General features: G+C 40.7%; 1 protein-coding gene across 1 annotated transcript in view; it reads right to left on the reverse strand.

Annotated features, from left to right (window-relative positions):
* SPTLC2 (serine palmitoyltransferase long chain base subunit 2) overlaps positions 1 to 13930 on the reverse strand; it is a 100185-nt gene that overhangs the window by 32943 nt on the left and 53312 nt on the right. The gene's annotated exons all lie outside the window — the stretch shown is intronic.

Raw genomic sequence — 13930 nt, forward strand, 5'->3', positions numbered from 1 at the left:
ATGCTATCTAGGTTGGTCATAACTTTCCTTTCAAGGAGTAAGCGTCTTTTAATTTCATGGCTGCAGTCACCATCTGCAATGATTTTGGCCCCAGTTAAAGGGCACCAGGAAATCTTCCCATTGGGCTTAAGAGCCCAAGGGAATAGAAAAATAAATATAGTGAACAGTCTTGTAAAATGGATACTTATAAGGGATTTTCAGGAAGCAATAATTCAGTAACTTTGGAACACTGAAGCAAAATGAGTTTACCATGCTCTAGACGCAGCCCCTGTTTTGCTAGACTGTTGACAAATATCAAAGTGCACAACCTGGACGACTGTCAAATTAATGAACGTCAAAGCAGACGGCTTGCCTCTCCCTAGTCTAGGGATGCTGTTCTCAAGCAGGCCTTCAGCTCTTCAACTCCCTACAAGAGTGCATGTGTATGTGTGAGTGCGCTCAGTTGTGTCCGACTCTTTGCAACCGCACGCATCTAAGTATTTGAATCTACTACCTGTTAACGACACTATTTCTATTTCTTTTCTCGGCAACTAGAGGAGCTCTGTGAACACCAAGCACTGTAGGTAAATTCCTTTCACGAGCATGGTTTATCACCCTCTCCCTGGTGCTGCTACTGCTGCCGCCGCTAAGTCGCTTCAGTCGTGTCTGACTCTGTGTGACCCCATAGATGGCAGCCCACCAGGCTCCCCCATCCCTGGGATTCTCCAGGCAAGAACACTGGAGTGGGTTGCCATTTCCTTCTCCAATGCATGTAAGTGAAAAGTGAAAGTGAAGTCGCTCAGTCTGTCTGACTCCTAGCGACCCCATGGACTGCAGCCTACCAGGCTCCTCCGTCCATGGGATTTTCCAGGCAAGAGTACTGGAGTGGGGTGCCGTTGCCTTCTCCAGCACCCTCTCCCTAGTAGCAGCTTAATCCCTTAATCAGTTTCAATGCCCAAAACTAGGATTTCCTGAGGACTGCCGCAGGATGTGCAACAGGCAGAGGGGCCAAGGCTTTAAGTTGTTGATTCAGTATAATCAAGAATTTAAAAGAACGGTTAGAAACAGAGGGCCATAAACAAAAGGAAGAAAAGAGGCCAAGTGCCTCAGAAATTGAGGAACTGAGGTTTAAAGGGTGCCAGCCCATAAGTAGGACAGAAAGGCTTAATTTGCCCAAAGACTGTCCCACTGTCCTCCTTTGGTACCGGAATGTTACATGGTTACTTTTAGACAGAAATGAAGCAATGGGGAAATACGACTACTGTGGTCAAGCACCCATGGGCAGGTGAAGGGCGTTAGCAAATAAAGCGAGGCTTGGAATTAAACTAGAGTTTCAGAGGCAGAAGGCAAGGCAATGAACAAGTACTGAACATTTAGGGGGGAAAAGAAGAGTATATAATGGGCAAGGCTTTTGTAGGTTAGGTACAAAAGAATTTGAGATTCTGAATTAATAGGCTATAAAAACATAAGTAGCATTAAAACAAAAAAATTCCAGCCAGCCTGTAGAGGCCTGACCATATGCCCCTGATCTCTTCGTTGTTTCTTTTCCCTCCCCTAACTGGTTCTAATTTCACTCTTGCTGCTGATGCATTCAGCAAGGACCATCAGTTCTTTGGAAGGAAGCATCAATGCATTCAGTTCCAAACCCAGTGAAGACAGACAACTTAGCATCAACATCAAACTCCTGTTCCACATGCCAATACTTGTCTTATTTTTCTTTTTAAAAGAAAACAGATCAAATATCTTGTCCTTTCCTTTCCTTTCCCCAATCACCACCAATCAGTTGAGTTGCTTTTGGTTCTCACTGATGTAACCCAGCTCAAAAAAAAGGAAGAGAGAAAAAGACAACTCTCAAATCTCTTAAAAGTTAGTCTGCATTATTAACTTAGGTTTTCTTTAAAATGCATGGTCTTGTCCACCAAGACTCATGGTCTGGTGGAGTGGACTCGAATCCTTGTTTTTTTTCAATGTTCTCTCATTGTTTTAATTAATTCATTAACTAATGTTTTGGCTGTGCTGGGTCTTCGTTGCTGTGCGGGCTTCTCTCCAGTTGCAGAGAGTGTGGGCTTCTCATTGCTGTGGCTTTTCTTATTGCAGAATAAGGGCCTTAGACACTCGGGTTTCAGTAGTTGCAGCTCGCAGGCTCTAGAGCAAAGGCCCAGTAGCTGTGGTGCATGGGCTTAGCTGCTCCACGGCACATGGAATCTTCCCAGACTAGACATCAGACCAGCGTCCCCTATGTTAGCAGGCAGACTCATCCACTGTACCACCAGGGATGTCCTCGAATCCTCATTTTCAACAAACTTGGTGCCACACGTTAGAATCCTTTGGGATGCTTTTAAATAAAAACTTATAAGAGCCTCATCCCCAGATATTCACTAGGTCTGCAAAGGGGCTGTTGTAATTAGGTATTAGGCATTATTACTAATGACTACTACTGTGTGTGAGCAAGGTTAGAAACCGCCATACTAAAAGTGACTTTGATGCAGGTGGTCCATGGACAAAGTCTGAAACAGTTGAAAAGAATGTACCTTAATAAGGTCCTTCTGAAACTCATTCCACTGTCAAAGTAGATGGCAGGCAGATACAAGTATTTAGATCATTTATTTTTTCCTAAACCACAGGTGACAATTAAAAAAAAAAAAAATCAATTCCTCTTCAAAAAGCTCTCAAATCTTTAAGGAAAGCCTTAAGGAGAATATCTGGTTCTTAATCGAGAAGAGTCCATCTGTCTTGTCACTTATTTATACATATTAAGTATAATAGACTACAATAAAGTTGATGAAAATCTAGGATAAAGTCCCCTGGACAAAGCCCTCAAAAACAATTCTGGGGGGGAAAAAAAGCAGTTCCAACCATATTAAGGTTGAAAAAGTTATTCTTCTTCAACAAAGAAAACAGAGATTAGGCTATAAAGTTGCCAAATTATAAGTGATGAGAAGAAATGGTCATTCGTCTCAGCTAACTGAACAAATCAAATCATGGAAAAATCTTTTAAATCAATTTTATTATGAAATAAATCTAAAGTAGTTCATCTACTTCAATCTTAAAATAATAATAATATGACTCACAGTATTTTTTAATAAAGAGTTTAGTTCCCAGGCTTCCCTGGTGTCTCAGAGGTAAAGAATCTGCCTGCCAACGCAGAGGACATGGGTTTGAGCCCGATCTGGGAAGATCCCACCTGCCAAGGAGCAACTAAGCCCGTGTGCCACAACTACGGGGCCTGTGCTCCAGAGCCTGGGAACCACAACTGCTGAGCCTGCGGGCCCCAGAGCCCAAGCTCCACGACGAGAGAAGCCTCCGCAAGAAGCAGCCCATGCACCTCCAAGAAGAGTCGCCCCTGCTCACTGCAACTAGATAAAGCCCACGCAGCAATAAAGATCCAGTGAAGCCAAAAATAAAAAATAAATCAAGAAACAAAATTACTTAAAAAAAATTTAGTTCCCTTATATCATCTTACCACATCTTCTCCAAAATAGTTCAAGGCTCTTTTCCTGTCCAAGGGGAACATCCTCAAACTCCTTATTTATGCTGTGCATTATAACAATATTCTACTAAATGAACAAGTCTACATTTGTTCAGAGATTAGCTTCCAGCCTGTTGTTGCCTGTGGACATCTTAATAGCTAGCTTCAAACAAACTCTGAAACAAGGAGACCACTTGTGTGGCAAGAAATTTTTATTAGTACTTGGATTTGGGAAAAAAGAAATGGGAGTGACCCACCTCCCAGAATATTGGAAATAAAAGCAAAAATAAACAAATGGGACCTAATTAAAATTAAAAGCTTCTGCACAGCAAAAGAAACTATAAGCAAGGTGAAAAGACAGCCTTCAGAATGGGAGAAAATAATAGCGAATGAAGCAACTGACAAACAACTAATCCCAAAAATATACAAGCAGCTCCTGTAGCTCAATTCCAGAAAAATAAACGACCCAATCAAAAAATGGGCCAAAGAACTAAATAGACATTTCTCCAAAGAAGACATACAGATGACTGACAAACACATGAAAAGATGCTCAACATCACTCATTATCAGAGAAATGCAAATCAAAACCACAATGAGGTACCATTTCACACCAGTCAGAATGGCTGCGATCCAAAAGTCTACAAGCAATAAATGCTGGAGAGGGTGTGGAGAAAAGGGAACCCTCTTACACTGTTGGTGGGAATGCAGACTGGTGCAGCCACTATGGAGAACAATGTGGAGATTCCTTAAAAAACTGGAAATAGAACTGCCTTATGACCCAGAAATCCCACTGCTGGGCATACACACCGAGGAAACCAGAATTGAAAGAGACACGTGTACCCCAATGTTCATCGCAGTAGTGTTTATAATAGCCAGGACATGGAAGCAACCTAGATGTCCATCAGCAGATGAACAGATAAGAAAGCTGTGGTACAGATACACAGTGGAGTATTACTCAGCCATTAAAAAGAATACATTTGAATCAGTTCTAATGAGGTGGATGAAACTGGAGCCGATTATACAGAGTGAAGTAAGCCAGAAAGAAAAACACCAATACAGTATACTAACGCATATATATGGAATTTAGAAAGATGGTTAACAATAACCCTGTAAGCAAGACAGCAAAAAAGACACAGATGTATAAACAGTCTTTTGGACTCTGTGGAGAGGGAGAGGGTGGGATGATTTGGGAGAATGGCATTGAAACATGTATAATATCATATAAGAAACGAATCACCTGTCCAGGTTCGATCAGGATACTGGATGCTTGGGGCTGGTGCACTGGGATGACCCAGAGGGATGGTACAGGGAGGGAGGTGGCGGGGGGAGGGGGGGAGTCCAGGATTGAGAACACGTGTACACCCATGGCAGATTCATGTTGATGTATGGCAAAATCAATACAATATTGTAAAGTAAAAAAAAAAATTTTATATCATCTACAAAAAATAAAAAAGAAATGGGAGTGGAAGAAGAAATAGACAAACCATGCTACAGAAGCTCCTGAGTATTCAGCATGGATTTCTGAAGCAGAGAGGGAGGTTAAAGGGGTTATTGATCCATGGGGAGGAAAGAGGTAGCAGGCTTTCATTTGTAGCAGTGATTATAACTAAACTTAGCGGTTTTTTGTTTTAATTTGCAGACCAGAAAAAAGAAAATTAAAAATACGTTATAAAATAGTAGTCTATTTTAATAAGATGTTAAATATCACTAAAGAACTTCAGAACCAGAAGTGGATGGAATTCAGGAAAGCCACATTCTATTCAGATATTAAGAAAACCTGTCCTATGTGTGAGCTCAAATTCCTCTACCTATAAAGTGGCTATGCTGCTTGCTAATTTCAGAATGCTTAAGCCATGAATTAAAAATATTTTTTGCAAGATAATAGCCTACTTTACAGAAGGAAAATCTTTCTTTGATTGCTGGTTATTTTTCTAAAGTAATATATTCCATAGGAAAAATCCACGTGGCTAGAAAGATTAGTAAGAAATATAAAATCAGTAAGATCTGAATTTGCTTCGAATAGTTAGCTGGATTTAAGGAAGTATAAACTTCCTTTTCTTTGGTGGGGTGGTGAGGGAGGAGAAGGAAGGAGGAGAATGAAGGAAGGGGGAAGCTGAACCAAGAGGAATTTATCTGCGGCTCTGAAACCAGTCCCCAGAATCCCAGCCCTGCTACTAGACTGTGAGCACTCCCAATTGCGAGGTCATGCACTGTTCACTCTGCACCCTCAGCAGCACAGCCACCACAGGGTACAGGGTAAGTGCTTGAGAAACGTTTGATAAATGAAGAATTAAATAGTTCTTAACATTATTCTAGGCAGTAAGTTACAAGTAAAAGGATCTACTCTAACTCTCAGTATTACACTGCTAAATTGTACTGTGGCTAAGAATAAAAATGTGTTCACTAGAAAACTTGACTTTTACTTAGATGAATCTAATAGTGAAATAAACAAATTACATAAAAGCAGACATGTAATAATAAAGAAAAAAAACTGGAATTCAAGCACTCCTAGCCTCAGAAAGCATAGGAATCAGAAAGGACGGACCCAGGCTCAACCAAAGGAGAAGCCTGCCTGCCAAACATAACCAGTGGGTGTCGGAAATTCTCTTTATGACCATTCCCTCCCCTTCAAAGACTATTTTCTTTAACAGTCCTGCCCCCTCAGTGTGGGGGCCCCCCCGGAAGGGTTTTTGTAAAAAACACCTTCTCAGTTCTAAATTAGCTTTGGACAGTTCCTGGGATTCTCAACATGATCGTTTAGCACCTCATTAACAAGTCTATTACAGGAATTAATCCAAATGAACCAAACTCAATTTTAATTAAACCTCAATCTGCCCAATGGGCTCTCAGTTCCCCTCAATACCAAGAAGTACAAAAAGTACAGTTTCTACAAAGAAAGTTATTTCTGTCATATTACAATCTATCAGTAAGATGCACCTAACTAGCTTATTTTGTTGCATAATTTTGCCATTCTGGCTTTAATATTCAACTAATCCCTTGTGGCTCAGCTGGTAAAGAACCCGGCTGCAATGTGGGAGACCTGGGTTTGATCCCTGGGTTGGGAAGATTCCCTGGAGAAGGGAAAGGCTACCTACTCCAGTATTCTGGCCTGGAGAATTCCAGGGACTGTATAGTCCATGGGGTAGCAAAGAGTCGGACACGACTGAGCGACTTCACTTTCACACTTTCATACAACTTACTTTAAGAACCTATCCATCCATTTTCCAGTATTTCTGGATCATGTGTGCATTCATTTGTTCAGCAAGTTTATCAAAAAGCTACTAGATTTCAGACACTAAGCTAGGTGCTATGCTTGTTATGGACTGTGTCTTTGGACATCAAAACACATGAAAGCCCAGCTCTGGAAAATGGAAAAACACAATTTTAGTTGCTTTGGCCAGACATTTTGCCTTGATTCATGAATAGATCTTACAGCTACATTTCCATTACTGGATGTGGATTAGTGATGTGTGAAGTAAAATCTGGAATTTCAAATGCCTTGTGCAATTTGTCAGAATTTCCTCTATTTTTTTCCTACTCACCAGCCTGTTCCAACTTCACGTGTCCACTCAAGAGTACATGCACAATTCCCCACCACTGCTACCTTACTGTGGCTCCTAGGGAACATGGCTCTCAGGATCTACTCGTCATTCTAGTCATACAGTTTGGAGAGGAAATGCGGAAAAAACTGGGAGAAAGAAGAAAGGCATGCTCACAGTGCAGGGTAGGGAAAGGATCTCAACTCGCCCTGCATGCTGCAGCTTTTCTGAAGGCTCTACACTCCTGTCACCAAAGAATAACATGTCTTTCCACAAGAAAGATGAAAACATTTATCAATAATCAACCACAGACTACTTGAGTGCATGTTTAAGCCTTACTTTCAACCTCAAGCAGGATTATTTCCATGGAAGTTATTAATGTACTCTGGAATCTAAAACAAAAAGGTTTTAATCATAAAAGTAACATATTCAATCTGGTAAAATAAGATTCATTCCTCCACCCAGTCACCTCCATTCCCACTCCCAGCAAGAAGCTGCAGGTTCTGCTTCAGGCTCTCCTCATGGCTGGTACAGAAATGCCAAAGGGCATCCTTGCCCCTCTGCTGCTTTTTCTGTCAATCTTGGATGGTGTCTAGGCAAGGCATCTATCTGGACTCCTCCTTTCCATGTTTTGTCCACTAATCACCACTACTTGTTTGTAATATTACTAATTTAAAAATTTTCGTAGTGGCTAGTTATCTTCATAAATTTAAAGACTATCTTTTTGGGGAGGGCATGCTACACAGCTTGTGAGATCTTAGTTCCCCCACCAGGGAGTGGGAGGTACCAACTGTTGAGTAAGGTAGGCTCAGAATGTGCTGCATAACATGGGCAATAGAGCCAATATTTAGTAATAACCATAAATGGAAAGTAAAATTAAAATTGTATAAAAGATGAAAAAAATTTAAATAAAAACCTTATTTACCTTTAAAAATTGCAATGTAAAAGCTTAGAGATTTCATTACACGTTTTGTATTTAGGACTGGGACACCAACAATGACATCTAGCAAGTAAGTCTATTGATTTATACACTTTGAAGAAAACACTGTGTTCAAACATTAAGCATTAGCTCTGTGAGACAATAAATGTGTGAAACTATAAACTTGTGAAACACAGTTTTTGGGAGAAAAAACATGTATCAACACAGAGGCATCATAAAAAACAGCACTTCAGTTTGTTGTGAAAAATGAATAGCATTGGGTGACAAGAGGATCAGCATCGTCAGAGGCACCAAACTGGTTTAAATAAGAGTACAAACAGGAAAAGATAAGGTTAAAAATCAAACTACAGATTTGACTTCATTCTATGAGCACCTAGGAGTTACTGAGCACCGTTATCCTCTGCTTTGGTGTCTTCAGGCAGACAACGACAGAGGGTTGTAACAGGTGGTACAGGAGAGACTGGAGAGAAGGCGGTTACGAGCGGTGCAACTGTTTAAGAAACAGGGAGTCAGGGCCTGAAAATAGTCACGAGGCAGAGGGAATAAGCAGAAGTGGCAGACAGAATCAACAGACTCTGACTCAGATACGGGGACAGGCGGCTATGATTCCAGACCCAGACAACTTGAAGACAGCCCTATACTATACTTAGTTGAGACGACGAAGAGGGGATACAATGAGAAAAAGCAGCATAACTTCTGCCTTTTTCCTGTTAAAAGGCAGGTAGGCTGAATCTTAATCACAAGGAAACACCAGATGAACCTGAATTGAGGGATATTCTGTATCATAACTGGCCTGTAATTGTTAAAAGTGTCAATGTCATGGAAGTTCAAGAAAGACTGAGGAACTGTGGCTGAAGAAGACAAGAGAGACGAGAAAGCTCAGTGCAACGGGTGACCCTGGCCCCCACTCCACACCCTCGGGACACGGCCTGAGGAACAGACAACAGCAGCGTGCCACTCTTACTGACTGAGACTAAGCGACAGACAGCATGTTCACATTAGTTAATTAAATAATATTCATGTATTAGTGCAAGCTTCTTGCTTTGACCGGCTGTATTATGGTCACGTAGGAAAACGCCTTTGTAGGAAGTACACACTAAAGCACATGGGATGATGGAGCATAAGATCAGCCATGATTCAGGAAAAAAAGTATTTTTGTGTGCTGTACTTCCAATTTTTATGTAAGTCTGTGACTGTTCTACAGATAAGAAAAAGATTTCAAAACATTGTGCTAACAGACATTAACGCTGCCATATGACTACAGGTCTACATCATGAAATCTAGGGACAAACATTTTAAACTATTGTGACTTTTTTTTTCATAATTTTTAGCTCTCTTCCCCTGCTCCCAGTTCCTTAATACCAACTGGGAAAAGCAAGAACACCAAGGAAGATTAGAATGTTCCTATTTTTCCCTACAATTTCCATTTTTTCCCTAGAAGTTGTAGGAAGTTTCAAAAACAAAACAATATATACATTTAAAAATGAAAGACATAATGAAAGATGATCTTTGTATAGAAACAAGAGACCTGCAAATGAACAGGGTCCATACTGGGCCAAGAAAGAAAATAAATACTTTAGTAGAGATCATGTATGAGCCCCTTAAGTTGCTAAATCAGTCTCAAAAGTGAAATCTGCCACAAATTTATGATCATATACAAAATGCTAACAATTCCAGTAAGAGAGTAGCTTAGAGAAGAGAGACATAAATTCATGATCTTAAAACACACACACACACACACATCTTGTGAATAAAATGTCTTCAGAAAAGTGAATCTGGGTCTCAAAGCAAGGGTGTGGTAATGAAACCAGAACGTGTGGGGGGGGAGTACAAGTGGCCCAGGGTGAAAGCAAGCCAACAAACGCTGTGCTAACTGCAGCTTACTCGGAGCCTCTAGTCCTACACTTCTCTGAATTATCTGAAACTGAAAAAGGAGGAAAAAATAAATGAAAAAGGAAATCAAGTTTCTGGTGACTCTTCTCTGTCTTCAGTCCCGTCTACAATGGAATTCTGTCGGCTTAGCATCCTCTTTGGTGAGGGAAAACTTCTAGAGTGGCCCCACAAGAAGGACTGTTCACAGTGAAATAAGTTTACACAACAGAGAAATTAAAGATGTGCAAGTATATAAAACTATTATGTCTTACAAAAAGGAGAAAATATTATGTCAAAAATGAGCTATTTCAAATAATGCTTAATACCTGTATGTCTGATAACAAAGTCAGAAAATTATATTAAGCACACAAAAAGAAAGCCAGCTTCTTATTCCTAATATTCCCTTAAACCAACATTAAATCCAGGACTAAGCACTAAGCTCTGACATTACATTATCTTTGCCCCTCTTATTCCGAAACAGAAATCATATGTGAGGTATTTGGGCTTCCCTGGCGGCTCAGCTGGTAAAGAATCCACCTGCAATGTGGGAGACCTGGGTTTGATCCCTGGGTTGGAAAGATCTCCTGGAGAAAGGGAAAGGCTACCCACTCCAGTATTCTGGCCTGGAGAATTCCATGGACTGTATAGTCCATGGGGTCACACAGAGTCGGACAGGACTAAGTGACTTTCACATTCACATGTGAGATATTTACCATTAAGTAAAGAAAGAGTTCTTTCATTTGCAACATCAATAGTATTATGTAACAGTTTCTTCTGTTCATATATGGGTCACACTTTGCTTCCCTCATTTCCAGTTCACTGCACTACTGAAATTCACTCAAAGAAAAATATCAGTATAGCTCTTAAGCAAATCTGATCTCCAGACAAATTCCTTCAAAAGATAAGCATGGATATATTATAGTCTGTACTTTTCATGAAATCTGAAGGGGCTATAAAATTCCTAACCTCTGGGAAACAGGCCACAAGTCTTTCTATATTAAGCAGCCCACAGAAAACTGTTCAAGAATTTGAGTTTGGTACTATACAAGGCAAGAGAACCAGTGTGCCTGTGTTTTCATATCAACCTAACACTCCTATAGGATAAGACTCTATCTGTGACCCACCTTGCTCACCCCCCCTCATGCACTCCACCTGTATGACTATGCTTCTGCCACAGTGGCCTCCACGCTCCTGCTGAACACAGAGTCATCTACATCTCAGGGCCTTCTTGCCCTGGATTTTCAGGGCTAAAGTTTCATCTCCTTCAAGGGCTTGATAAAATCTTACCTTCTCAATGGCCACCCTATTTAAAACTGCAAATTGCATCTCCAGAACCCAACATATACTTTCCTCCTTCTTTCCAGAGTACTTACCACTTTTTGGCAACTGTGTAATTTATTTCCCTTATTAGAACCCCAGAAGGCAGGAATCAGGGGGTATTTTATTATTTGATGAATCAGGAGTGCCTAGAAACAGCACCTACCACACACTGTGGGCACGCAAGTATTTGGTGAATGATTAATAAAACTTCCATTTCTCTATGGCATGGTAATCTCTGGGATTAATACAACAGCCCACTATCCTCTACATCCCCTGCTGCTGCTGCTAAGTCGCTTCAGTCGTGTCCGAGTCTGTTCGACCCCATAGATGGCAGCCCACTAGGCTCTTCTGTCCCTGGGATTCTCCAGGCAAGAATACTGGAGTGGGTTGCAATTTCCTTCTCCAATGCATGAAAGTGAAAAGTGAAAGTGAAGTCGCTCAGTCGTGCCCGACTCTTAGCGACCCCACGGACTGGAGCCTACCAGGCTCCTCCATCCATGGGATTTTCCAGGCAGGAGTACTGGAGTGGGGTGCCATTGCCTTCTCTCTACATCCCCAGTGACCCCCAAGTACACAGCTCATTCAAGTGATCTGCTTGGATGTTCACTGTCTACGGATTCTGATTTACAGAGTGTAATATTAATACGTAGTGAGATACTCAATGTTTGCAGAGTTAATGGGATTCAATGTTCTGAACACATGAGATTAAGTCTCTCTCAAGGCAGGTGACTTCTATTATAAAATCACATCAGGTAATTAATTGCAGATACCTCTTTTTTAAAGGTTACCTTAAAGCGCAGTGAAAAGGCTACTGCCAGATTCCACCTTTTCTTCTTCAAGGACAATGAAAAGATGCGTTCAACAATGCCATAAAAGTATTACCCTAACCCACTCAAATCTAAAAAAAAAAAAAAAAATCAGGCCAAACTTAAATAGGATGAGGTAGCAGCCTGTATAAGAAATGGTATTTTTTACTGGGGCTTCCCTGGTGGCCCAGACAGTTAAGAATCTGCCTGTGATGCAGGAGATCTGAGTTTGATCCCTGGGTCAAGAAGATCCCCTGAAGAAGGGAATGGCTATCCACTCCAGTGGAGAATTCTCTTGCATGGAGAATTCCATGGACAGAGAAACCTGTTGGGCTACAGTCCATGGAGTGGCAAAAAAAAAAAAAAAATCTAACTACTTTTGGTTAGAATTTTATTATCCTATATTTTGAGAGAAACAATGTAGCCAACAGAAGTCTGTCATACTAATTAGAAGTTTTAGGGACTAATTTTAAAATATATTATCTAAAAGCTGGTGGTGGCAAGTTTTAAAAATGGCCACAAGTTCTTCAACCTGCCTCCCACTTGAGGTGGAGTCTGGTCCCTTGTGCCCTGCAATCTGGACTGGCCTTGGTGACGCGCTCTTAACAGCAGATCAGAGAACACTGTGGGGTTTCAGCACGTCCTTTGGGAATGCATGCTCTCTGCAGCATCCTATCTGGTCACCAGGCCATGAGGACTCACACCACATGGAGAGGATAGCTCAGCTGAGTCCAACCTTCAAGTCATGCCAGCCCAGGTGATGTGTGAGGGAAGACGTCTCCAGGTGTTCCCAGCCCCCAGCCATCAGTCTTCCAAGTTCAACCCAGACACTGTTGAGCAAAGACAAGCCGTCCCTGACTGAACTCCTGACCCACAGAATCTGTGAGCATAGTTAAGATAGCTGCTGTGTCACACCACTAAGCTTAGAGGGTGGTTACAGAGGCAACAGATAAACTGGAAAACGAGTGCTAACCCGAAGCCTATATCTAATTATCACATTTCATTTTCTCTCTACCAGTAGAGCCTAGACTTCGTCATTTAGCACAGATGAGTCATTTATCCAGAGGTCACACATCACTCGGATCCATGCTCTAGGATCGGGCAAAGACATAATCCAAGGTAACTTTGATAACTGTTAACATTCGTTTTTTAGTCATCTAAACCTGTATCAAATAACTAGATAAATAATAGCTATGTATATACATATACCTGTCTGAGCAGAGACACGCATACACTTACATATACGAGCACATATGTATACTCAGGTCAAAGCACACTATTTCCAGCAATACCTTATAAGAAAGAAGGTAACACTGTAGTTCTATTAACAGGGAGCTTTTCACAAAGCTACACGCAGTGTTCACAACATTACTGAATTACTTTCTAAATGATCAACACTTCCAAGAGCTAACAACAATGTATGTATCACAGATCAGAAAAAATATTAAGGTGAAATTCTGATTTAAGAAAACAGGCTCAAATCAATGAAAATGAGATGCACTACTTTCTTCCTGTTTCTCAATGCAAGCCAGATCAATCGTATCACAAAATATTACATAGCTGAAGACTGGAGATTATCAAGGCTGATAATGTTTTACAAGAGTAAAACTGATTTTAGAAGCATTAAAAAAGCAACAAGCAAATGTATATCTCATACTCACAATGGAGATTCTTCTCAAAGTGAAAAAACAAAAACCCCAACTGCTCCTCTTTTATTATAATGTTTCTATAGTCAACGCTGCCCTCTAGTGATACAAAATAAGTCAAGTATCAGGAAGTGAACACTGTTCACTTGAGGATGTTTTAAGTCAGGGCATCTAGTTTGGACTACAAATCCTACCAAGGACAGAATAAATAGATTCAGGATGACCTTTATTAATTATTGTATGTTAAAGTAGAAAATCATTTAAAAGGCATTAAATAAAGGACACTAATTCATGGAAACAGCAGCTTTTACATACTATGGAAATGAAACATCACTACCCAGTGAATTATTTACACCTTC

This window comes from Bos indicus, chromosome 10 (genome assembly GCF_029378745.1).
Source record: "Bos indicus isolate NIAB-ARS_2022 breed Sahiwal x Tharparkar chromosome 10, NIAB-ARS_B.indTharparkar_mat_pri_1.0, whole genome shotgun sequence".
Lineage (NCBI taxonomy): Eukaryota > Metazoa > Chordata > Mammalia > Artiodactyla > Bovidae > Bos > Bos indicus.